Raw genomic sequence first — 25,613 nt, forward strand, 5'->3', positions numbered from 1 at the left:
CCACCTCGCCCGGCTAGTTTTTTGTATTTTTTAGTAGAGACAGGGTTTCACCGTGTTAGCCAGGATGGTCTCGATCTCCTGACCTCGTGATTCCCCATCTCGGCCTTCCAAAGTGCTGGGATTACAGGCTTGAGCCACCGCGCCCGGCCTCTGAGAAGATACTATTTCAATGCAATATTTTTAAAAATCAAAATTAATACCAAAAACACCTGATAAAAAGTGTTGAAATTTTAAATAAAGATAGGATAAGACAGGTTTGAGGGTAAGGTGAGATGAGTTGTGCATCTATAGGGTTGGATCCTGTGTTTATGATTCACACTGACAGCAGCAATTTCCATAAATTTTATTTCTCTATGCCAAGAACATTGCCTGCACAATTAACTCTCCAGGAATAAGTCTTTGGCTCTACTTGGCTCTAGGATGTTTACTAATGTATCAAAAAGAATATTACACTGAATTTCCAGTAGCTCTGTCCTTGAATGAATGAAGGTGTTTCAGAACTGACTGTGTAATAACAGACTTGACTAGTCATTTTTAGAATGTATAAGATATTTATCCTCGAACTTTTTTTTCTATGAGAATCTCCTATATAATAGTTTTGTGCATCATAATTTCTTGTGAAAGGATAGAACAAGAGGAATTAAAAAAATTAAAAAGTGTTTGATTTTACTGAGTGAGAGGCTTAACCAACAAACATTTATTTCTTGCAGTTCTAGAGGCTAGAGCAGTATATATTGAAATGGTCTTCATCAGTGAGTCAATTTTTAGTCTGTCTTTTTGGTAGTTTTAAATGGAGAGGATAAAACAGACCCCAATCCCTGTGTTTCTCAGGGAAACATATTTAACAGCTTTTGAGTAGCAGAGATTTCTAATCTTTAGAGAGAAGTCAGTATGGTGCTCCTTTAGAGCTGCTTTCTGATGCAAAGAAAAGAACCTTGAATCACCCACATTTCATTTAGAAGGAAGAAAGGTGAAGGAAAAAACTCATGACAGAGGAGAGAATTAATATTTTAAGGATAGTTTTTAGATTCATTGTTTTTGGATCAGAACTGTATGAAATTTTTCTCCAGCTATATTAGCATGAAGGTGTTTATATTCCTGAAAAGATATAGGTTATTTTGGGATAGTAATTTTCTTTTCCTTTTTAAATTTTCTTTTCTTTTTTTCTCTTTTGCCTCAAAAAAAGCCTTTCAAAATGTCGTCCTTCTCACTCCCTAGTAGAGAATTTGTGAGTAATTTATTCAGAGTTACTTCTCTTCTCTGAGCGAACCCACACCAAAAATAATGTATGTTGGGCTATGTTTACATAATATTAGAATAAGAAAAAAGTGAAAAATACTGCAACTACCCTCATGCCAACAACAACAAAGAATTCTTGATTAGAAAGTTGCTGAACTCCCTTTCCTATAATAAAATAAAAATCTGGATTTATTTTAGTAATATTTTTCACAACTCACTATTCCCCTGATAATCTAATCAGCAGTGTCAGACTGCCAGTTTAGTAATCCAAAGGTTATTTCCATTAATTAGTTTTACATCCGGATGGCTTGACTCTCTTGCTGCCATATGAAAACTAACAGAGATGAATATGTTGTGCTTAACAAAATAAATAACTCTGCTGTGTTTGAAAAATAGAGTCAATTTGTCTTCTTTCTTTCAGTGGCAGATGCAAGATGCCAGCTAAATGAGTGATCAGTCCATTTCAGAGAAAAATGTATATCAATACTGCCAATCATTGCCATTGAACACACATACGTAATTTGATAGGCTAACATACTTCTATAGGCAAGTGATATAAAAGCTACTAAAATTATGGTAATCTCCATCTATGGTGAGAACCTTTGAGACCCTGATCATTTACTTATGTAAGCACTGGAGGTATTTACAAATTACTTCCTGGGGAAAGTTTTAGCCTTGCCGTTGGTCACTTTCTCATTTATCTTCTATTCTGTACCATTTCCTTGGTGGCATCCTCAACTTTCCTCCGGTCAGGTGACTGTTAACAGCCACAGAGACTGCCATAACATCCAGGTCCCCTCAGCTATTGAGAACCTGTGCACTCTCCTGCTCAATTTTCACTTATCCAACACAAATTTGTTGCAAGTCTATTGTCTTGATCAGTTCAGGCTGTTTTAACAGAATACTGAGTGAGAGGCTTAACCAACAAACATTTATTTCTTGCAGTTCTGGAGGCTAGTAAATCCAAGATCAAGGTGCCTGTCTATCAGGTGTCTGGTGAGGGCCTGCTTCATGGTTGCAGACATTTGTCTTCTCATTGTGTTCTCACATGACCAAAAGAGAAATCATCCCTCTTGTGTTTTTCCAGTAAGCCCAATAATGAGGGCTCTACCATCATGACCTAATAACCTCCCAAAGACCCCACCTCCTAATACTATCACATTGGGGGTTAGGATTTTAACATGTAATTTTTGGAGAACACACAAACATTCAGTCCCTAACACCTACATGTACCAGGATCTATGCTGGGGACTAAGGCTACATGGGTGAACAAATGACTGTCAAAATCTTCTTTGAAAGAAATAAAACTTATAGAGAATTTATGGGAAGGTATACAGGCCGTGTGCTCTTCCACATTAGTGGCTCCAAATCTTTTTGATAAAACTTTTTTTTAGTCACAGACCTCTGAGAATTGGATAAATCTAAATAAGTATTGTTCTCTGAAAAATTCAGATCTGTGCAAACATAATTGAATTTTGTGTTCAATTTATATGTATATGTATATTTTTCTGCAGAGGGATGGATGACTGTGGACTCCAGGTCATGAAACTCTATTATAGCTGTTCTCATTTCCATTCACTTAGGAGCAGACCACTTGGCCCTTAGGCCTTTTTTCCTTCCAATGAAATTGGAACTGAACTACTCTAAGGTGTTTTGCTAGTTATGAGATATTACAGTTTTGATGGACATTGACAATCCACCCTGGAAACTGATGCTAATATTTACTATAAGGACATTTTAAAATAATGTGCTCATTGTAGTTAAACTTGTTTTATGAGGAGCACAATATACATTTTTCTTCAGAACTAATCTGAAGAAAATTTGCTTTTGGTGCAACTGGATTGCTTTTATTTTTAAATTATGGACATGGTAAAATTATTTGTTATCCTTTTTGGATTGTTTGCTGAAAAGCACGAAGACAAATTTGTGATGTATCTCTACCAATTGTTCTGTTTTTATTTTTATCTCCTAACTTTATACTTCATAGTTTTAAGAAACAATTTAAATCAAATTTGTTGACTTTGAAAGATGTCTGTGATATAATGTTAGGTGAAAATGAGTTACTGAGTAATGCCCAAAAGCAAAAGGATGTGAAGAGGGAGCAGAGATGAGGGTGATTCTGCCACACAACAAGGAGCACCAGGAGCTGCCAGGAGCTGACAGAGGCAAGCTAAGCTTCCCCTTAGAGCCTTCGGAGCTCCTTTGGAGGGAGAGTAGCCCTGGAACACCTTAATTGTAGACATTTGCCTTCTGGAGTTGTGAGAAGTTTATGGTAATTTGGATGGCAGTCCGAGGGCATGAGTACAGATTTTGCTAAGAGAGGCTTTAGGAGAGAAAGCAGGCAGTGTAGACTGACCGTCCCCACAGGGCAGGCTGCCTTGGGGTCTGACTTCTTACTTCTCTCAGTTCTATTTTTGAATTCAGAGTTTCCTGATTGCCATGGAACAAGAGCTAGAGCTCTTGTGTTGAGTTGCACTTGGGGGTGAGCACAGGGTGAAATGGGGAGGGGTAGGGTAGGCACAGATGTATTATGGGGGGTTCATCTGTAATTCAGAAATTTCTTGAGATGTGGAGGAATTGAAGGAAACACAGGCATAAGAACTATCCAGGTCTGGTGAAGTTTGGTTCTTGCTTAATTGTAAAACTGAAAACTAATTAAAAATCGCCATTGGGAATATCATTTGCCTCAAATAGTTAGTATAATAAAGTCCTCAAAAAGTGTCCTATAATCATCATGTTTGCAGTATTGATTTACTTAGTAAATTATTTTGTAGAGAGAATACAAACTTCGGTCCCAACCTGGTTAATTTATGGGAGTCTAATTTAGTTGCTTCTAAATTATTGACACTTTATTGTAAACAATGCAAATTGCAAATTTGCTTTTATGCTTGCACTCAACTTTATTGTAGGTCATATAAATAGAATAAATTAAGAGAAAATATCTTGGGACAAATAATTATATGCTTAGCTATAGTGGTGGTTTGTGAGTAGCCTAAAGAGTCATTTTTGCTGATCTGAAATTTTTAAATTCGTCTGTATCATTTATGGAAAAATTTAAAATGTTGAGTTATTTTATTTTTAGATGCTTTCTGTGTTGTCAGTGATTACATTTTTTAAAAAGCAGACATCCTAAATGAATAAAAGTAAGCAGAACATTCCCAGAAAACTGAAGCCCTCCTTTCTATTTCACTGTAGCATTCTGTGAACGGCTATAAGCATTTAGAGGCTATCTCTAAAATTCAAATAGTCCTTTAGTTTCATTTGAGGCATCAAGTGCAGAAAGAAGAAATTCTAGCACTCTTTCCCATGTTTATGTAGAAGCTTTAATATCTCTTTGCAAGGGGAAGAGTCTAAATGAGTTCAGGAAGGTTTTACTATTATTATGACATTTAAAATACATTATGACAATTCCTCTTTGTTTCCTGTAGTAACGTAAGCTTCGTCATCTTGTTTCTATTTTATTTTATTGCCCTGGGTATTCCATTTGTTTTTTTGACACATGACAACTTTTTTAGTATGGTCCTACTGGATTGCTAAATTTAAAGCTGAGCTGTGTGAGTTAAAATTATTGTTGATAGAGTGGGTAATAGGTAGATGAGAAAGAGAAAGAGAGAGAGAGAGGCATAAGGATCGAGGCTCTTTTTTGATGGTTTAAAATCTTCAGATTTTTAACAAACTGAATCAGGTAATGTAGTCTCTATTATGAGGGCTGCTCATTAGTTACTCTGTTCATTTTATTGATTCTATTTATTTACCTGATAAGACAAAGAAGATAAAATGCAGTACAACTCATTGAATGTGCTTTATAAACATTGAGCTCAGCTGTAGCATGTGGCTCAAGGTTCATTAATCAATCTGGAAAATATTGATTAAACCTCAGACTTCTCACTTTTTAGAATCAACAACCCAAAATGAGGCCTAGATATGCTAAGAAGGCCTATTGTTGGTGAGAGATTGTGAGACAAATGCCTTGTATCATTTGAAGTCAGGATCACCAGAGAACCCGGGAATGTCATTGTAGATTAAAGACTAGCATTTTCTGGGAATGAGTTAGAAAATTTAATTTCTACAAGTCTTTGGAACAAGATTTTAAACAGTTGTGCAAAAAAGTTGTGCACACTGTTAAATCTGCATTATAAATGTAAGTGTTCTTACAAGGTCTTATAAAGCAATGAAACATTTGAATGCCTTAAGGAAAATCTCTTTTTGCAGAGAGGCCTATAGATTCAGTTGGCCTTAATAAGCAACTCCATAGAGACAGATTGTAGGAAAATTGGAGGTAAGGTAGTGACGCCTGCTGGATACTTGCTTAAGCCTTCTAACTTGGATGGATGTTTGGCAGCTGTCTCTGGCTCTGCCAGGTGCTGGGGTTGTGGTAGGTGACAGTGGGATCAGAGCTAAGAGAGTGCTACAGGTTGCACTGAGGTCGATTGCCTTCAGAGGACCAACTAGCTTAATAGTTATGTTTACCTTCCAGACAGGCCAGACTCCTTTTACTGAGTTCATCGTCTGCGAGACTGCTCATTCTTCTTCTCCAATTTACAGTGGTTCATCTCAACGTACAATTGCTGGATCACCAGCATGAGCTATTTTGGGAATTTGATAAAAATGCAAATTATTGGGCCCCAACTTCTGATCTACTGAATCAGAAGCTCTGAGTTGAGCCCAGAAATTTGTGTTTTAACAAGTTCTCATGGTGATTTTGATCCATGCTGGAGTTTGGGAACTCTGGATTTATATTATTCTCTCTCTCAATTTACTTTCGAGATCTAGATAAGTCTTTTATTTTTCTTAGAAGCCTCTCAGATATATTATACAGCATCTAGCAAATACCCAGTGCGTAAGAAGTGCTTGATAGTTTTTCTATGAACATTAAACACTTCTGTACAGTTTCTGCGGAAAAGGAGAGTGTCTTGGTTCTACTCTTTGGCAACCCCTGCCCCAGCGTTGGTGCCTCTGGTTGCCTCTGCTCACCACTAGAAGTGCTCCAGTATTTTGAATCACACAAAATCACAGGTGTTCCATAATAGCAACAAAGCATAGAAACTACTCTCAGAGAGCTGCAAGTAGATTGTGGTGGCCACATAAAGACAATTACATGGTGGTGTTCAGGTCATATGTTTGTTTATTTTTGAGACGGAGTTCCATGCTTGTCACCCAGGCTGAAGTACAATGGTGCAATCTCAGCTCACCTGCAACATCTGCCTCCCAGGTTCAAGCGATTCTCCTGCCTCAGCCTCCCAGGTTGCTGGGATTACAGGTGTGTGCCACTGTGCTGTACTGTTTTTTTTTTTAGTAGAATCAGGGTTTCATCATGTTGGTCAGACTGGTCTGAAATTCCTGACCTCAGGCCATCCACCTGCCTCGGCCTCCCACAGTGCTGGGATTACAGGCGTGAGCCACCACACCCAGCCCAGATCATATGTGTATGATGATAATTCTTTCTTAATAATTTACCTAATATTAATATTTTAACTAAATTCTAATGAGACAGCATGTTTTTATATATTTATTGGTAATTTGCCTTTCTTTTATGTGAATTTCCTATTTCTATTAAGATTGTCTTTTTTTTTCTTTTAACCTATTTCTTGGAGTTCTGTTATGTATTCTGATGTTTAATCTTTAGTTGTATGTGTTACAGATATTTTCCAGCAAACAGTAATTTGTCTTTTAACTTTATTAGATCTTTTATTGTCTGTTGAAAATTAGGTGATATTTTGTTTCTTATCTAAGAAATACTTCTCTACTCTAAGTCCCAAAGATATTTTTTTTTTTTTTTTTGAGACGGAGTCTCGCTGTGTCTCCCAGGCTGGAGTGCAGTGGCTGGATCTCGGCTCACTGCAAGCTCCGCCTCCCAGGTTCACGCCATTCTCCCGCCTCAGCCTCCCAAGTAGCTGAGACTACAGGCGCCCGCCACCACGCCCGGCTAGTTTTTTGTATTTTTAGTAGAGACAGGGTTTCACCATGTTAGCCAGGATAGTCTCGATCTCCTGACCTCGTGATCCACCCGCCTCGGCCTCCCAAAGTGCTGGGATTACAGGCCTGAGCCACCGCGCCCGGCCAAAGATATTCTTTTAAGCTTGGCTGCTCAGATTTAGCAATTTGAAAAGTCAAAATTATGTAATTATGTCATGAAGAAGGGAATTAATTGTACTTTTTCCTTCTAAAAACTGGCCACTTCAATACTATTTATTGAATAGTTTAATCTTTCCCCCACTGATTTGAATGACAGTATCAATTGCAATTATTTTGTATCCTTATTCTCATAAATACATGTTTATTTCTAATCACATGTTCCAAATTTTGGTTCAGCAAATGCAGTGACAATGAAGGTACAATTAGGCTGATGAAAGAAGGGCAGTGGGTATGTAGAGAAAGAAAGATTCTAGTAGAATCAAATCCTTAACCTAAAGGTAAGACACTGAAACCATTCAGGCCTTTTGGTTTGAGTAAGAGGGAGGGCAGTACACTTGTAGTTTGAGGGGCTGTGGGATAATTTCATTATAATTACTTCAGATAAAGCTGGGTACAATGGGGTTGTAAAAGAGTGAGGATTGAAATTCCAACTCTGGACGTGTTACTTAATTTATCTGAGCCAGCCATAAAATGAAAACAATAATATTAAAGTCAGATTCTATGTATTTGCCAATATTTGACCCTTTTTGACCCACAAAGATGGGAATTTGCATGTTTCAAGCTAATATCTACCTCAAAGACTTGTTATGAGGATTTAAGAAGTCAATATGTAGAATGCTTGGTGCATAGTTGGCACTCAATAATATTAGATATATAACATTCAATAGATATTGTTGAATAAAATCATCAAAAAGGCAATCACATTATTTATATAAATATAAGGCCAGTCCTTGGTAATCTCTCCCTAACAGCTACTTCCACACTATGAAATTTTTCCCATCCTGATTACTGAATTATTTTTCAGTGTATTCATAGTTTAGGAGGGGTCTGAGGGTTTTCTTTGACTTTATATTTACTACTTTATGGACATACAAATATTAACATTTCACATGCATATTTTCATTATTTAAAGTATTCATAATTTATTGTTGGTGCTTGGCTTGAAATGGATTTTGAATTGCAATAACACTTATTCCTATTGTGCTTTGGTTTAAGCAGAGAGAAAAACAACTTAAGGCAGTCAGCCTTTAGTATATTAAAAAACATTATTCATGTTTTAGTTTAGGCTCTCTCGCATATTACAAAGCCCGATAAATGACTATAGAATGGTTTTAACCCCTCAATAACAGTTATGTTTCCACTTTGGAGCATCTCTAATAGGCAGAGGACCATCAAATCTATTTAAGTGGCATACATTCTACACACTGAAATTTTATCTCCAAATACCAGCGAATAATGAGAAATGGTTTTTAAGGAAGAAGCAAGCAGTGATCATGTTATACAGGAAACAATGTCAAAATTTATGACTAATTGCATGACTAGAAAAAAGGCAAAAAGAACTAGACACATTGCAGGTTTTTGTTCTTTAAGAAAATCATCGTTGTAACATTATTACCCTTGGGTGTCAGCATCGACCAGGGGTGCTGAAAATCTTGTTTTCATCTTGAATCTTCATCTTGGAGTCACAGCTGTCTTAAGATTTTTCCTAGCTCAGAGATAATGTCCCGTTTTGGGTCAAAAGATCACATAACTTCTTAAAATTGCCAGCAAAATCCATCTGGAGAGTGTCATGCCTACCTTTTGCTTGGCCAGTGGTTCACTGATACTGGTATTGTCTCTTCATTTCTTTCCTTTCTCTGCCAGCATAAAAACGTTCTTGCTAGAGAAGGAAGATATGTAGTGTGTCTCATGCCTATCTCTCTTCTGATTCATCTTTCTTCCCCTGATGCACATTGTAAAAAAGTCTCAGTGATTTGGAAGCATAACATTTTGGAATCTCATACTCTCTTTTTGAAAATTTTGTTTTACTTCTAACCAGAAGAAGGTAGGTGGTGCAGGTGGTGGTAAAAAAAAGCAAAACACCAGGTAACCTCCTTGATTCCTCTTTATTTCACTGGTAAAACAAGGAGGTTTGGGTTATATTATGAATATATGGATAAAAATTTCATGAGGTTTTTGCTGGCTCCAATAGTTCATGTTACAATCTAACTCCACTTTATCTTAAAAGAAAGAGAAAGGCAGCTCTTCTCAGAGTTTTCTTTCTGTGAATGTGAAGACATCACTGTTTCTTTTAGTAGCTGAGGATACTCTCACCATAAAAATGTTTACAACTTGACTCTAATCAAGAAACATGGAGTGGAAAAGTCATTAGATTCCTTTTGCATTCTCAGTACCTGACACATTTAAAAAATGCCTGTTATATTTTTACTTGAATTAGTTGGAGAGAAGTCAGAAAAGTCTGTACCTGGAGTTCTGTACCTGGAGCAAGCTAGTTGCACAACCTTAGCCAGGTCACAGGAACTCCCTGGGTCTTAGTTTTATCACCTCTGTGGTGAGGAGGCTGTTCGAGGTGACCACTAAGGTCTTTCCTAGCTTTAAAATTCTGTGAAACTGGATTACAAAATAAATTGCTCTCTGAAAGCACTGTTTCCACTTTTCACAGACATTTATGAGATGAAAAACAGTTATGTTTTAGCACAACAGTTTAAAGTGGTTGTTGCAATAAAAGCAGCAATAATGATTAATCAGATTAACCAGTTTTTACCTGGAATCTCACAGGAAGGGAACATCAGTACCTTGGTTTATTTTCTCTTGAAGCGCAGAGATGGTGGGGGGAGGAATAAAGGAAGGTAGGAAGAAGAACAGGTAAAATGTGTTGGTGTCATGTTGAACAGCTGGAGGAACTAAAAAGGATGAAGGCAGCCCCTGGGCATGGTGTGGGAGGAGGTTGGAAGGAAGAGTAGGACACCTCCCATGGCTTTAGCCAGGTCACCATTAGGAAAAACGTACCACTGTGTGTCTAGGCGTATATGGGCTAGTTACTCTTCCCTGTGAGTCTGTGGTCACTAATTTTTAGCAGTCGTGATCTAGTTGTTTATACTTCCTGGATTTGATTCCAACTTTTTGGGTGCATTCTTAACGTCTTTGTGCCTCAGCATCTTCACCTTTAAGTTAGGAATAATGATGAAGATTAAATGACAATACATGTAAAATGCTAACATAAGTGTGCAATGAATATTAGCTATTAATAGCAATAAGCATTCAAACATTAGCTGTTATCTTTATTAATACTGTTAATACTACCACCCAGTCATTAGAAGAGAGATGCTAGCTAATTGCATAAGTGTAAAATGAATAAAGTGTTGAGAAGATATTTGCCACCTTATGATCATCAAAAACTCCTCAAACAACTCTCCCACTAAAAAAAAAAAAAAAAAAAAAAAAAATCTTTCCTCTCACATGACTTTAATTCAGTTTATGGCAAAGCTTTCCCTTGAGCAAAGCATTGCCCTTTTGCCATGGTCTTCTTTCAGAATGAAAATATTCACTGAGGGCAGCATATTAAGCCCTTAAGATCTCATTATAAAATATATCTAAATCTCTTTTCTATATGACAGTTGACAGAGGGAGAACCTTAAATCTGTAAAGAGAAGGCTGTTTGGTCCTGAAAGAGAAAAGGGAAAGTGGGGGTGAGTGGGGAGGCTAAAGGAAAGCAGGAGTCATGAAAACACATGTGCCCTGTATTTCAGAGTTCTGTTCAGCAGAAGAGTGGATAGTACTGTCTTAATTGTGAAAATTTTGGTAGGGGATCATTTCTGGAACCCATAGTGATAGCCTGGGGGTTTAGGAATTTTATATCTAAAATGGAATCTTCATCTGTAACATCATTATATTTTCAAAACTATAAATTCTGCAAGTCATCTTCCTTTGGATATTTTGGTGATATCACCAGTCTTCTGTCACTTCTTGTGTATATTTAATAGAGATACAATGGGGCTTGCTCGGTATGGATCTGAGAGTGAAATAAGCTATGAAAGATAAAAAAGATGAGGACCAAAATATCACCCACAGGACTCTGTATGAAAAGCATGTGATTATAGGATCCTGCAGAGTTAGACAACCCTTGAGAATGATTAATTCTAGCCATAGGAATTACAGAAATATGAATATTGGCAATGAACAAGGATATAGAATATTTAAGAAGCTGAGATTAGAATGGAAAGTCTTTATATAAGAAATTGAATTAAAATCTGATTAACCAAAGTCAGTGCATTCTGGAGTTAACATAATATGATGCATACATATGAGCAATTGAAAAGCTAACCTTTAGCGGAAAGGGTGGATACCAGTCTCTCTTCTCTCTAGTGTCACCTTTACATCCCAGAAAACACATCCTGTTTCTTAGATTGAACCCTTCATGTTTCCCCTTATACAATTCTAAGTCCATTTCTTCTATGATGTTTTTCTTCTGATTTCTAAAAATGAATGTTCCTTTTGCTTTTGACTTTCCAAAATCCTTTTTTAACTGGACCATGCCAAGTACTGTCACTTTATTTATCTGTGCTTGTCATTCTTGTGTGTGATTTATCTCCCCATCAAGAAGATACAATCTTAGAGAGGAAACTTACATCTTTGCATTCTACTGTGTTCATTTCTGTGATGTGGGCATCATAGATGGTCAGGAAATATTTGTGGTTAAGCAAATCATCCAACTTTTACAGTAAGGAAATTTAAGAACCCAACTTAAAGAAATTTATCAATCTGGCTTATTGGTGTTTGAAAATAAGGAATAATAATAATAATTGGTGATTGAAAATAAGGACTGTCACTATATTGACCAAGCAATTGCTAATATTTACCAAAGTTCAAATATCTCGGTCTAAAAATCTTATTTTAAAGCAAAGCCAATAAGAAAACATTTGAACACATTGGCTCATGCATCATAATTATACTTGTGCTGTTTATTTTCTTTCAACTAAAAAATATTCTGCTGTTGGCAAAGTGCTAGGATTTTCAGTGTGTAAGAATGAGTTCATTCACCAATAAATATGGCTATTTACTTTTTAAAGGATCCTTTTTTATAAGATTTATTTTTTAAAATCCTCAGAACACTAAGCTTTTAGAGTTTTAGATGTAAAACATAGTTTATTCTTATTTCTCTTAAAACCTTATTTCTTTCACAAAATCTGGTGATGTTTCCTAATTATCTGGTTATTATAGGTTAGTGTTTAATTTCTACCTAAATATTCTTGAATCTGAGGCTTGATTTTAAACAATTAATGTAAGTGCTAGGCAAATCATTGCAGTTGGGAGAAAGCCTCTTGCAGGACCAGAACTGAAATGTGATCAGCACCTGGGCCATTCTGCATGGACTTTGGCTGCTCACAGAGCCTGCTTAGTGGGGGAAGGTCTTTTGCCCTGCTGGCCAGGGTAAAGATGGGCTGCTGAACTGCCTATTCATGCTGTGGCTGGAAACTGCTGTGGCTATTTGTCTCATTTTTAAATGAAATTTAATGAAGTCCAAAAGTATCTGAGGTCCTTTGTTAAAAACACTTACCCCACATGGGTAGGTTTAACATTCTGACTTGGAATAGAGGGGAGAACTGAGGCTCACCATCTTCCCAGGAGCCAGGCTGGGAGAGAAAGTTTGGCCCAGGAGATGTAATTGCCACCATGGGGTGGGGGCAGTGTGGACACTTTCTCCCCAGACTGTGCCATTTTGCCTTTTCCCAAAGACCTACACAACATAAGATTTGGGGGTAGCAAAACTTTGAGAGTAAAAATTTAGTGGGGGAGGGACAAAGAATACATGAGTTTACAGTGGTAGGGTTTTACTTTGTTTCCTCTTTCTACTTTTGATGGAAATTTCACATTAAACTATTTAGAACAGATTATATGGTGATTTATATGTTACAATATATAAAACTTACTCTATATACCTTTGAAAGTCCTATCGTGTTTTTAGCAGCATAATTTTCCTGCAATGACACCTCAATCGAATCCAGCTCTGAATTGATTGTGACTTTGGATTAATCACACCACGTCCTCTGTCCACATGTATTTATGCCATAGCTCTCCCTTGCACTGTGAGAGCATCTATTACAACCTTTCAGAACTCCCAGATCATGTAGGGAAAGGACTTCTTTCTCCTACAGTTGCTCAGTCAACCTCTAGCACTTTGTAGCTTACTGAAAGTGTAAAGTGTGGTCCTTTACTCCACTCTGTCATCCCTCTTCCAGTCTCTTGAAATAAACACCCACACATCCTTGGGCATACTTTCCTCTTCCACTTTCTAAACACAGCAGAACAATGATCCTTGTACATTTTAAAGTCTATGATTTATACCCGATATTCAATCTTTTTGTCTTGATTGACATTCAAATATTCTTTACATAATTTGAAAGAGTGTAATTTAAATAGAAATATGCTGTTTGGAACTCTGTATATAATGTTTAATTTTTAGAAAATTCTTATGTATTTGTATTCCATGCTGATAACTTAAGAAGCAAACAAATCATGACAAATAAGGTAAGGTGTGGACAATTACTTAAAAACTCTCAGAAATGTGGTATATTAGAGGAAGCCGGAAACACCCCATCAAGTTTGCTACCTATAAATGTTGCTGTCTGTAGAAATTGCCTATTTGATGCATTTCAGAGGCCAGATTCATTAAAATAGCCATCTAAAATGTGACAAAAATTAGTCTAAGTCTAAAACATCATATACTATTTAATAAACAGTCATTGAATATGTATTGGGTATTGTATTAGGAACCAGGGATATTTAAAGAATCATCATACATGGCCTCTACCCTGAATAGTTCACAGTCTACCTAGGGACATCAACAGAGCAGAATTAACCATTCTGGTGTAACAGAACAGAAATTCTAAACAAACTTTCTTATAAAGCCCTGGGAATGCTTTATATTGAGAATCTTCTTTACAAAGTCAAGATGTTTAACACGAGCAGATGTAGGCCACATCATGATTTAGAGCTGGGTTAAATAAGAAATCATAGCATTTGGATTTTTCTCTCTTGTTCTTCGTGCTGGGGCTACAGAAAACTGAATTCCCAGACAATCCGTTGAGATGGAATTTGTTCCTTTCTGTATCAAGCTGGAAGGCAAAGGCCATTCTCCATTGCAGGTAAGGTCCTGCAGCCTATAAGTAAGTTGAAGTTCAAATGTTACCTGGGTATCTTGTGTTTTATATGGCAAATCTATTCCTGGGGAACTCAACAGATGATGATAGATGCTATGGAGGAAAATGAAGCAGAGAAGGAAGACAAGGAGAACTGGGAATGTGTGAGGAAAGAGTTGCCATTTAAAACTGGGTGGACAAGGAAAGCCTCACTGAGGCAATATTTGAGCAAAGACTCACAGAAGGTGAGGCAGTAAACTTTGTGGATATAGGGGGAATAGCATTCCAGGCAGAGAGAAAAGCAAGTACAAATGATGCTGAGGCAGGAGTCTGTCTGCTACTTTCAAGTAATAGCAACAAGACTAGTAAAGTTGCAATGAAATGAGCCAAGGGGTGAACAATAACATATGAGGTTGGAGAAGTAATAAGAGCCCGATGGTAGAGAGCCTTGTAGCCATTATAAAGACCTTGATTTTAACTCTGAGATGGGAAGCCATAGGTGGGCTTTGACAAAAGTGGTGACATGATTTAAATGTATGTTTTAAAAGCATCACTTTGGTGGTTACGTTAAGAATAGGTGAAGGGGGAAAAGTGAAAACTGGGAGACTAGTTAAAGCTATTGCAGTAATTTAGGTAAGTGGTGGTGGTGGTTTGGGAAGATGGTGACAGGAGATAGTGGTGAAAAGTGATTATATGTCACATATTTATAGGTATGTAGATCTTTAGCTATCAAGAAGGGAAGAGGGTGAGAGAGAAACATTGTAAAATCAACAGAGTTTGTTGATAGATTGGATGTAGGGTATGAGGAGTGAAGGATGACTCTAAGATTTATACTGAGGAAGTGAAAGGATATAGTTGCATTTACTGAAATGAAAAATTTTGGAAACAGATATCTGGGGGAAGCCTGGAGTTTGCTTTGAAAAGGCTAAGATTGAGATCCTGTTAGACATTCAAAGGAGATGTTGAGGGGAATAGGGCATATGACTATGAAGTTCAGGTGAGAGGTCTGGCTGGAGATACAAATTTGGGGTCATTGCTTCTGTGGATGGTACTGGAAGCTATGAATCTGGATGAGATCATTAACAGAGTGACTGTAGGTAGAAAAAAAGAGAAGTCTAAGGCAACTGATTATTCAGTAGTTAGGAAGATTTAGAAGAAACAGGAAAAGAGATTGAGAAGAAGTGTCCATGTAGGGAGAAAATCAGGCACATGAGCCCTGGAGCCACATAAAAAAAAAAAATGCTACTCAGAAATGTCAAACTCTTCTGATAGTTCAGCTAACATGAGAACTGAAAATGGATGATTGAATTTAGCAACATGGAGGTCCTGGGTGAATAGGTGGTGAAAACAAAAGCATGAAAAGTATGATTTGGAGAGAGTTCAAGAGAGAATAGGAGAGGAATAGAAAGAGCAAGTATAGACAACTCATTTGAGGGACTTTTCTGTAAAGGGTAGAAGAGCAATGGAATGGTAGATAGAGGAGAAAGTGGTATAAGACATGGAGGAAGAAAGACGGAGTGCCTATTTAAGATAAAGAAATGATGGCCTGTTTGTCTACAGACAGAAATGACATAGTGGAAAGAATTGATGGAGTAGGTAAGAGGGAAGGGATCGAGTACACAACGGCAGGGTTGGCTTTGATAGGAGTAGAGACAGTCCGTCCATAAAGGGAACAGAAGGAAAGACAGGGCTAGAAGTAATAGTTGGGTAGATGTGGTAGAACAAGTCCTCCTCTGATCACTTCTGTTTTCTCAATAGGAACTGATATTATCTGATAAAAGAAAAGAAGGAGAGGAACTGTTGGAAGTTTGAGAAGAATGGAAAAAACATATAATTATTTAGAAGGGTTGGAGAGTTAATATGGTTTGGCCCTGCGTCCCCACCCAAATCTCATGTTGAATTGTAATTCCCAGTGTTGGAGGTGGGCACTTGTGGGAGAGGATTGGATCATAGTGGTGGTTTCTAGCAGTTTAGCACCATCACCCTGGTGCCGTCTCCTGATAAGGTTCTCACAAGATCTGGTTGTAGCACCTCCCCCTTTGCTCGCTTCTTACTACTCCTGCCATGTAAGATGTGTTGGCTTCCTCTTTGCCTTCTTTCATGATTGTAAGTTTTCTGAGGCCTCCCAGCCATGCCTTCTGTACAGCCTGCCAAACTGTGAGTCAATTAAACCTTTTTTTTTTTTTTTAAATAAATTACCCAGTCTAAACTGGTAGTTCTAATTAACAGGTAGTTCTTTATAGCAGTGTGAGAACGGACTAATAGAGCGAGTGAATATTCTGAAGAAATACAGTAGATTTCCTGGGTGAAACTCTGAACTCGTTTGAGGTTATCAATTATGAATTTAAAATGAGACCAACATTTCAAACATTTAATGCAGTTTATCTTTATATACATTTAATTCCTTAGGTACAGGTGACCAGTAGATGGAATATTAGATCTAAGCAGGATTAGAGTTTTCCAAACAGGTACAAGTAAACAACAGAAGACCAGGAGAGCTCAAAGTGGATACACCAGAGTGATTACAAAGTTAGGCCTTGAAATCTAAGCTGGATATGTTGGGAAGTGAGAATATGAAAGGAGGAAGGGAAATGGGAGACCAATGGATTGTTGGTTCTGGAGGGGTCATCATTGACAAACTACTATTGAATGCCTACTTTGGCTAACTAAGCACTTTGCTGGTACTGGCACAGAAATAAGCACCAAGGCACACAGAATTGTAAGCTGGCATAACCAGTGAGGCGATATAGTATATAAAAGGTAAAAGGGTAGTATAGAGAAAGGAATAACCAGAGTCAGGGCCTGAGGGCAAAGGAGGAAGAACAAGATCCAGAAACATAAGACCGTGGTTGATCTCAACAACCTCAAATATATTAGGACTCATAGAAGCATAGGAAATGGGATAAAAATTATCCTTCATCTAAACAGAGCTAATATAACCCAAATTCACAAATCCTCCCTGTTTAGTGTTACTAGACACAGACATTGTGCTAGGCTCTGTGGTGAGCATTAAGCTGTAAGAAAATCTAAGTTCCTACTAAGGGAATTCTCATTCTAAGTGATCCTTGGGTGGGCTTCTTTCCCTTTCCTCCCTCCTTTCTTGTTTTTCTTTTTTTTTTCTTTTTTTTTTTTTTTTCCTGAAACCGTCTTGTAGAAATGTTGAGGAGGAAATCTCTAGAAATATCAAAGCAATATTTTGAGAAATGTTTCCATTCATTGCAAAAATAGTTACTAAGCACTTATTATGTATCAGAGATTCTGCCAGGCTCTGATATACAGAGAGGGAAAGCTCTCTCAAAGTCATCATTATTAAATGAGACTATGTGAAGAGAAGCAGGTGAATTTGATTGGGACATCAGGGAAGGTTTCAATGTGATTTCGAGTTGAGTAGTGGAGGCTGTTTAAAGGTTGTACTTATGGATAAGAGTGAGATATTACAGTGGACAGGGGCCTGTTCTTCTGCCTTCTCTTGGTGTGACTGATGATGGACTTCTGTCTAAAGTAATTCTCATCTCCTGGTATCTGTAATTCATTACTCTCATCTTCCTAAGGACCTATTGATCACCTTGTGATGACTTGAGTTCTTTTGAATGCAAGTTTTTGCCTCTAAAAAAAAAAGATAGTTTTTCTTGGAAAAGGACATTAACAGACATTTCCCAAAACAAGAAATACAGGTGGCCAAGAAACACATTAAAAAATGCTCAACATCACTAATCATCAAATAAATGCAAATTAAAACCACTTTGAGGTATCATCTTACATCAGGGAGAATGGCTGTTATTAAAATGCCAAACAACAGACGTTGGTGTGGGTGAGGAGAAAAGCGGATTCTTATACCCTGTTGATGGGAAGGCAAATTAGTTCAATCTCTATGAAAAACAGTATGGAGATTTTTTTTTTTTAAATTTCAACTTTTATTTTAGATATGGAGGTACATGTCCAAGTTTGTTACATGAGTATATTGTGTGATGCTGAGGTTTGGGGTATGTGTCCTTTCATCCAGGATACACCATATTACCCAAAAGATAGTTTTTCAATCCATGCCCACACTCTCCGTCCTTACTTCCTCTAGTAGTTTGCAGTGTCTGTTGTTGCCATGTTTATGTCCATGTGTGGTCAGTGTTTTGTTCCATGTACAAATGACGACATGAGGTATGTGGTTTTCTGTTTCTACATTAATTAGCTTAGGATCATGGCCTCCAGCTGCATGCATCCAAGTTGCTGCAAAAGACATAATTCTTTTTTATGGCTATATAGTATTCCATGGTGTATATGTACCACATTTTTGTCATCCAATCTGCATTAAATAGTATCTAGGTTGAGTCCATGTTTTTGCGACTATGAGTATCATAGCAATGAACATAGGAGTGTGAGCATGTTTTTGGTAGAATAATTTATTTTCCTTTGGGTATTTACCCAGTGATGGAACTGCAGGGTTGAATGTTAGCTCTGTTTTAAGTTCTTTGAGAACTCTTCAAACTGATTTCCACAGTGGCTGAATTGATTTACATTTCCTTCAACAGTATATAAGCATTCCCTTTTCTCTGCAGCCTCTCTGGCATCTGTTGTCTTTTGACTTTGAAGATTTCTTCAAGAACCAAAAATAGAACTACTATTCGAGCCAGCAATCTCACCACTGGGTATCTACCCAAAGGAAAGAAAAATATTGTATTAAAAAGACACCTGCACCTGTGTGTTTATTACAACACTATTCACAATAGCAAAGTTGTGGAACCAATCTAAGTGTCCATCAGGGGTTGATTGGATAAAGAAAATGTGGCATAGATTACCATGGAATACTATGCAGCCGTAAAAAGAATGAAATCATGTTCTTTTCAGCAACATGGATGGGGCTGGAGGCTGTTATCCTAACAGAACGAACTCAGAAACAGAAAAATACCACATGTTCTCACTTATGTGGGAGCTAAATAATGGGTATACATGGACATAAAGATGGTAATACTAAACACTGGGACTCCAAAAGGGGAGGACCAGAGGCTGCTGAGGGATGAAAAATGACCTTTTGGGTACAACGTTCAATATCTGGGTGATGGGCACACTAGAAGCCCAATTCCCACCATGATACAATATACCCATGTAACAAGCCCATGTACCCCGAAATCTAAAAAAAATGGTTCAAAAAGTTTTAAATATTTATTAATAATATCTAGGTAATATTAACTTAGTTTATTTATAAGCCTCTTAGATGTGATTCTCAGTTTTTGTTTTCATTAACAATGTGTGAACTTTACACCTGCCCGTTACATGTTTTTTTGATGTTGTCCCATGTGAGGACAAACTGCTTTAGCTAAATGGTATCTGAGAGCTACTACAGGACACCATTTGTATATAAGAAAATAGTTTTAGAAGAGTGAAGCCATTTACAACCCTATTTTCTACCTTTTAGAGGCAAACAAAATTTATGTCATACACTTTAGTATTGAATTGTTCTGAAAGCAGTTGCTCTGTGAACAGTTTATTATTATTATTATTTAGATGTAATATTCCCCTATATGCTTTTAGGGTATAGGGGACTTTTTTAAACAAAAAGTCATTTCACAATGGGAGATTATCTGTGACTTATATTATGTATCTTTCTTTTTTTTTTTTTTTCGAGATGGAGTTTCACTGTCTCCCAGGCGGGTGTGCAGTGGCACAATCTGAGCTCGCTGCAACCTCCGACTCCTGGGTTCAAGCGATTCTTTTGCCTCAGCCTCCTGAGCAGCTGGAATTACAGGCACCTGCTACCACCCCGGCTAAATTTTTTTTTTTTTTTTTTAAATAGAGACGGGGTTTCACCATGTTGGCCAGGCCGGTGCGAACTCTTGACCTCAGGTGATCCGCTCGCCTCCGTCTCCCAAAGTGCTAGGATTACAGGCGTGACCCGCAATGCCTGGTCAATATTATGTTTCTTTCTCTTTTTTTTTTGAGACGGAGTCTCGCTCTGTCGCCTGGGCTGGAGTGTGGTGCCGCTATCTTGGCTCACTGCAGCCTCTCCCTGCCGGGTTCAAGCGATTCTCCTGCCTCGGCCTCCCGAGTAGCTAGGACTACAGGCATGCGCCACCATGCCCAGGTAATTTTCATATTTTAAATAGAGACGGGGTGTCACCATATTGGCCAGGCTGGTCTCTGAAACTCCTGACCTCTTGATCCGCCTGCCTCAGCCTGCTAAAGAGCTGGGATTACAATGTGAGCCACTGCGCCCAGTCCAATATTATGTTTCTAAAATCCGCTTTTGATCCCATAAAAGTTAGTTCTTCACTTCTTTTCCGGTAGGGAAAATGTTTCAATCCTAACTCATTTTGCTGCTGCTGTTGGACTTTCATTTTATTCTCCTCTAAACATGGGTGAAGGTGACACTAAAGTTTATTATTTTTTAAAACAAATATGATGAAAGTGGTGTGGATAAGCACTTAACTCACATATTCTTTGAAAGAGAAAATACATTTTTTCCTGCCACAAGATGTTATTAAAAGATTAAATATATACAAGTGTATATTTATTTTAATAAAAATAATTTAGTTTCTCAAATAATTATATGCATTTGTATTATGTACTATAGAAAAATAAATGGTACAACTGGCTCTGGATGGATATTTAATAATTCTTCTCTGGCTACATAAAACTCTGTAAATGAGTGGCAAGCAGATGGTGTCTCATTATCTCCGATGGAGAGACTTAAATGCAGCCTGTAAGCCTTTGAAGAGTCTGTTTTTGTATCTAAGTGAATAACTTTTGAGATTGGGTTTTTTTCCTCCTTTTTTTTTTTTTTTTTTTTTTTTTTAAGTGATGTGTTACTAGGCTGTACTAACTCTGAAAATCAAATTGATTCCTATCTATATACTTAGAAAAATGATCACTTTGGGAATAAGAACATATATTTCACAGTGTGGACTAAAGTCACAATAAATAGCATATGAATAAGAATTTGAAAACTGGAGTCAATAATGAATATGCCTATAATAGACATAGACAAATTAATCATTGCAGAAGCTTATTCAGGTGGATATGACAGGTTTTTGGATGTCAGGGATCAAGCCCAGGAAGGGCAGAGCCCATGTCTTGTTCATTTCTTAATGTCTTACTACCCCCTCAACCTTGCACAGTTCCTGCCATCTAGCACCATATCCATCTAGAAGAAATTTCATTAATTTTGTTGAATGACTGAAAATAATTTGTTTCAGTTAAATTGATTTTACATTTGAACTTTTGGTGCATTTGTCTCTTAGTACATCTTGAAATATGCTTATACTTACATTTATAATGACTGCAAAGCTTAACATTTTTAAGGAATTCTACTTTGATATAAAATGGTCTTTGATAAAAGTGTTGCTTGGAAGCATTTCTAAGACTTTTAATATAAACAAATGAGCAAATAAAATAATTCCTGACATGTTCCAGTGCTAATAGAGGATCCAGAATATTCAAGATTTACAAGGATATTCAGATCAATAGCATCAGATCTATTCCACAGTATGTAAGTTAGTTCAGACTACCACAACATAATATCATAGACTGTGTGACTTAAACAATAAAAATTGGAGGCTGGACAGTTCAAGAGCAAGGCACCAGTGAATTTGGTTCTTGGTGAGGGCTTTCTTCCTAGCTTTCACATGGTCACTTGCTTGCTGTGTGCTCACATGACCTTCTCTGGTGTGTACTCACATGGTCTTCCCTGATCCATGCATGCAGAGAGAGAGAGAGAGTCCTCTCTGGTGCCTTTTTTTGTTTTGTTTTGTTTTGTTTTTTTTAAAAGAACACATTCTATCATGAGGGCTTCATCTTCACGAACTTATTTAATCCTAATTACCAAAGTCTGTCTCCACATATCATCACATTGTGGGTTCAGGCTTCAACATACAAATTTGAGGAGGAGGGGACACAAACACTCAGTCTATGACACACACATAACTAATTTCTTGTTCATCATTGCTTATCTGTAGCCACTATCCCAACTCTGCTAAGTCAGCTTCTTTTGTTTCTGACATTGCTGCTGACCCAAAAGGTGAGCTCAGAGAAAGAAAGAAAATAATTGAAGTGAAGAGAATGAAATAAAATCATAGTGGTGAAATGATTTTAAGTTAGATCACCGCTGGGAATATAACCAATGAAGCAGTCAGAATGTTGTTATTTTAACAACTGAAAACAATTGAAGTAAAATCCAAAATCATGTGAGATTTAGTCCGACAAAGATGTCAATCACTGTCCTGAAGTGGATTTGGGTGCTTGCCAAGGGACTCCTGGAGCAGCCTGGCTGAAGCCACTAGGGCAAACAGCAGCTTCAGAGAGGGACATCATGGATACACAGAATGCTTTCCTGAGAATATATTAGAATCATGTGGAGTCTGGTGCTAGAAGGTGTCTGCCCTATACCTGGGGGTTATTGACTCCTGCAGGATTCCAAATCAATGTCTTTGTGAGGTTATTCACTTGTTATGGTAACAGTTTCTCAGCAGCTGCTCTGTTTATTTCAAGCAGATGAAGGCTGGGTAGCTTTCTCTTAAACTCCTTGGGCCACTCTGTCCGGGGTGGGAAGACAGCTCATTAGCTAAGATTTTTACCCTGGCTCTGTAGTGATGACATGACTATTGTGATCCTGGAGTGTGGCTGCAAGGATGTGCAGCTTCATTCAGTGGGAAATTAGTACACATTGCTTTAAAATGGTGATAGAGTTAGTGCAGTAACTTTTCCACTAGATAAAAATTCTGATTATTTTTGTCAGTCTCAATAGTCCCTTCAGACCTAATATGAAACCTGAAAACCATTTTCTAACATAGTTTGAGTTTTCTTTCCAAAAATATCATTTGTGCAAGGTATGGTACCAGAGAAAGGCCAATGATGGGACAAAGATTAAATAAGTTAGCTGTTTGTGCTTTGGGGATTCTTCCTTGAACTACCTTCAAATTCTTAGAGTCTTTTTCTATTTGATTACTTTGTTTCTGGAATTTAAAGCCTACAGTCATGGTTAGAAAAGCTAACTGGTAATTTAGCTACTGTGGTATTATCCACACTGATAATTACCTTTGTTAATGGGAACTTTTTAAGGTCAGGAATTACATATTCACCAGTGTATCTTTAGCACTTAACATTTTAATGAATGGAATAATTATAAGTGAACTACATTTTTCTAAAAACAGAGGCAAGGTTGATATTAAGAAGAAAAGTCGGAGGATACATAACGTATTTCTGACTCTGAGATATATGAAAAAAACCCCACCCTTTCAAAATTGGCATCAATGACATGCTATGTTCATGTCAAAGATTCAATGAGAAGATAATTTTTCCCTTCTAATTTCCCTTTAGTTTTCCAGAATGGAGTGATTCTAATAAGAAAGGATACCATATGTTTCATGCTCAATAGAATTTAAGAAATTGTAACATGCACTTTAAATATACTAAAAATAATAATAGCAATAGCTAGTACTTATAGCTACTTGTTAGGCACTGTTCTACATGCTTTTTATAGTATTATTGCTTAAATCATGTCAGCTCCATATTGTAGATAAAAAACTAAAGCACAGAGGGGAGGGCATGTGCCCAAGACTACTCACCTGGTGGATGTGGAGTCAGATATTAAACAGGCTTAAGTTCTGGCTCTAAATCCCTTCACAATGCTGACTTCTCTGTTCTATACTACCTCTAAAGCTACCACTGGCCTTTGATACCTTTGTGCAAATCAGAAAAAGAGTTGCATCCTCCTCAGTTGAAAAGAATACTCAAGAATAACAAATATTAAAAACATAAAGCTATTCTGTAGGAATTAGGCAAGTTGAATCATTAAACAGAAAATAACATATATTAGTTGGAGTTCTTCAGGGAGACAACTTATTGCAAATATATGATATATCCAATATCATATATATATGTCCAATAAGGTGTGTGCGTGTGTGTGTGTGTGTGTATTAGTCCATTTTCACACTGCTATAAAGAACTACCAGATACTGGGTAATTTATAAAGAAAAGAGGTTTTTTATTGGAGACGGAGTCTCGCTCTGTCGCCCAGGCTGGAGTGCAGTGGCCGGATCTCAGCTCACTGCAAGCTCCGCCTCCCAGGTTTATGCCATTCTCCTGCCTCAACCTCCCGAGTAGCTGGGACTACACGCGCCCGCCACTTCGCCCGGCTAGTTTTTTTTTTTGTATTTTTTAGTAGAGACGGGGTTTCACCGTGTTAGCCAGGATGGTCTCGATCTCCTGACCTCGTGATCTGCCCGTCTCGGCCTCCCAAAGTGCTGGGATTACAGGCTTGAGCCACCGCGCCCAGCCGAAAAGAGGTTTAATTGACTCACAGTTCTGCATGGTGGGGAGGCCTCAGGAAACTTACAATCATGGTGGAAGGCAAAGGGGAAGCAAGGCACGTCTTACATGGCAGCAGGAGTGAGAGAGAGAGAAAGGGGGAAGTGCTACACCTTTAAACCATCAGATATCATGAGAATTCATTCACTATCATGAGAACAGCATGGAGGAAACAACTCCCTTGATCTAATCACCTCCCACCAGGCCCCTCCTCTAACATGTGGGGATTACAATCAAGATGAGATTTGGGTGGGGACACAGAGCCAAACCATATAATTCTGCCCCTGACTCCTCTCAAATCTCATGTCCGTCTTCCATTGCAAATTCAGTCATGGCTTCTCAACAGTCCTCCAAAGTCTTAACTCATTGGAGCATTAACTCAAAAGTCAAAGTCCAAAGTCTCATCTGAGACAAGGCAAAGTCCCTTCCGCCTAGGAGCCTTTAAAATACAAACAAGTTAGTTACTTCCAAGATACAATGAGGGTATAGGCATTGGGTAAATGTTGCCATTCCAAAAGAGAAATTGGCCAAAACAAAGGGGCTACAGACAAAGGGGCTACAAAGGGTCCCATGCAACTCTGAAACCCAGCAGGGCAGTCATTAAATCTTATACCTTCAAAATAATCTCCTTTGATTCCCTGTCTCACATCCAGGGTGATGCAAATGGTGGGCTCCCATGGCCTTGGACAAGTCTGCGCCTTTGGCTCTGCAGGGTTCAGTCCCTGCAGCTGCTTTCACAGGCTGTCATTGAGTGCCTGTGGCTTCTCCGGGCACAGAATACAAGCTTTTGGTGGATCTACCATTCTGGGGTCTGGAGGACGGTGGCCCTTTTCTCACAGCTCCACTAGGCAGTGCCCTAGTAGGGACTCTGTGGGCTCCAACTTCACATTTCCCATCTGTATTGCCATAGTAGAGGTTCTTCATGAGGATTCCACCCCTGCAGCAGACTTCTGCTTGGGCATCCAGGCATTTTCATACATCCTCTGAAATCTAGATGGAGGCTCCCAAAGCTCAGTCCTTGTCTTT

The sequence above is a fragment of the Mandrillus leucophaeus genome, unplaced genomic scaffold (genome assembly GCF_000951045.1).
Source record: "Mandrillus leucophaeus isolate KB7577 unplaced genomic scaffold, Mleu.le_1.0 Scaffold730, whole genome shotgun sequence".
Taxonomy (NCBI): Eukaryota; Metazoa; Chordata; class Mammalia; order Primates; family Cercopithecidae; genus Mandrillus; species Mandrillus leucophaeus.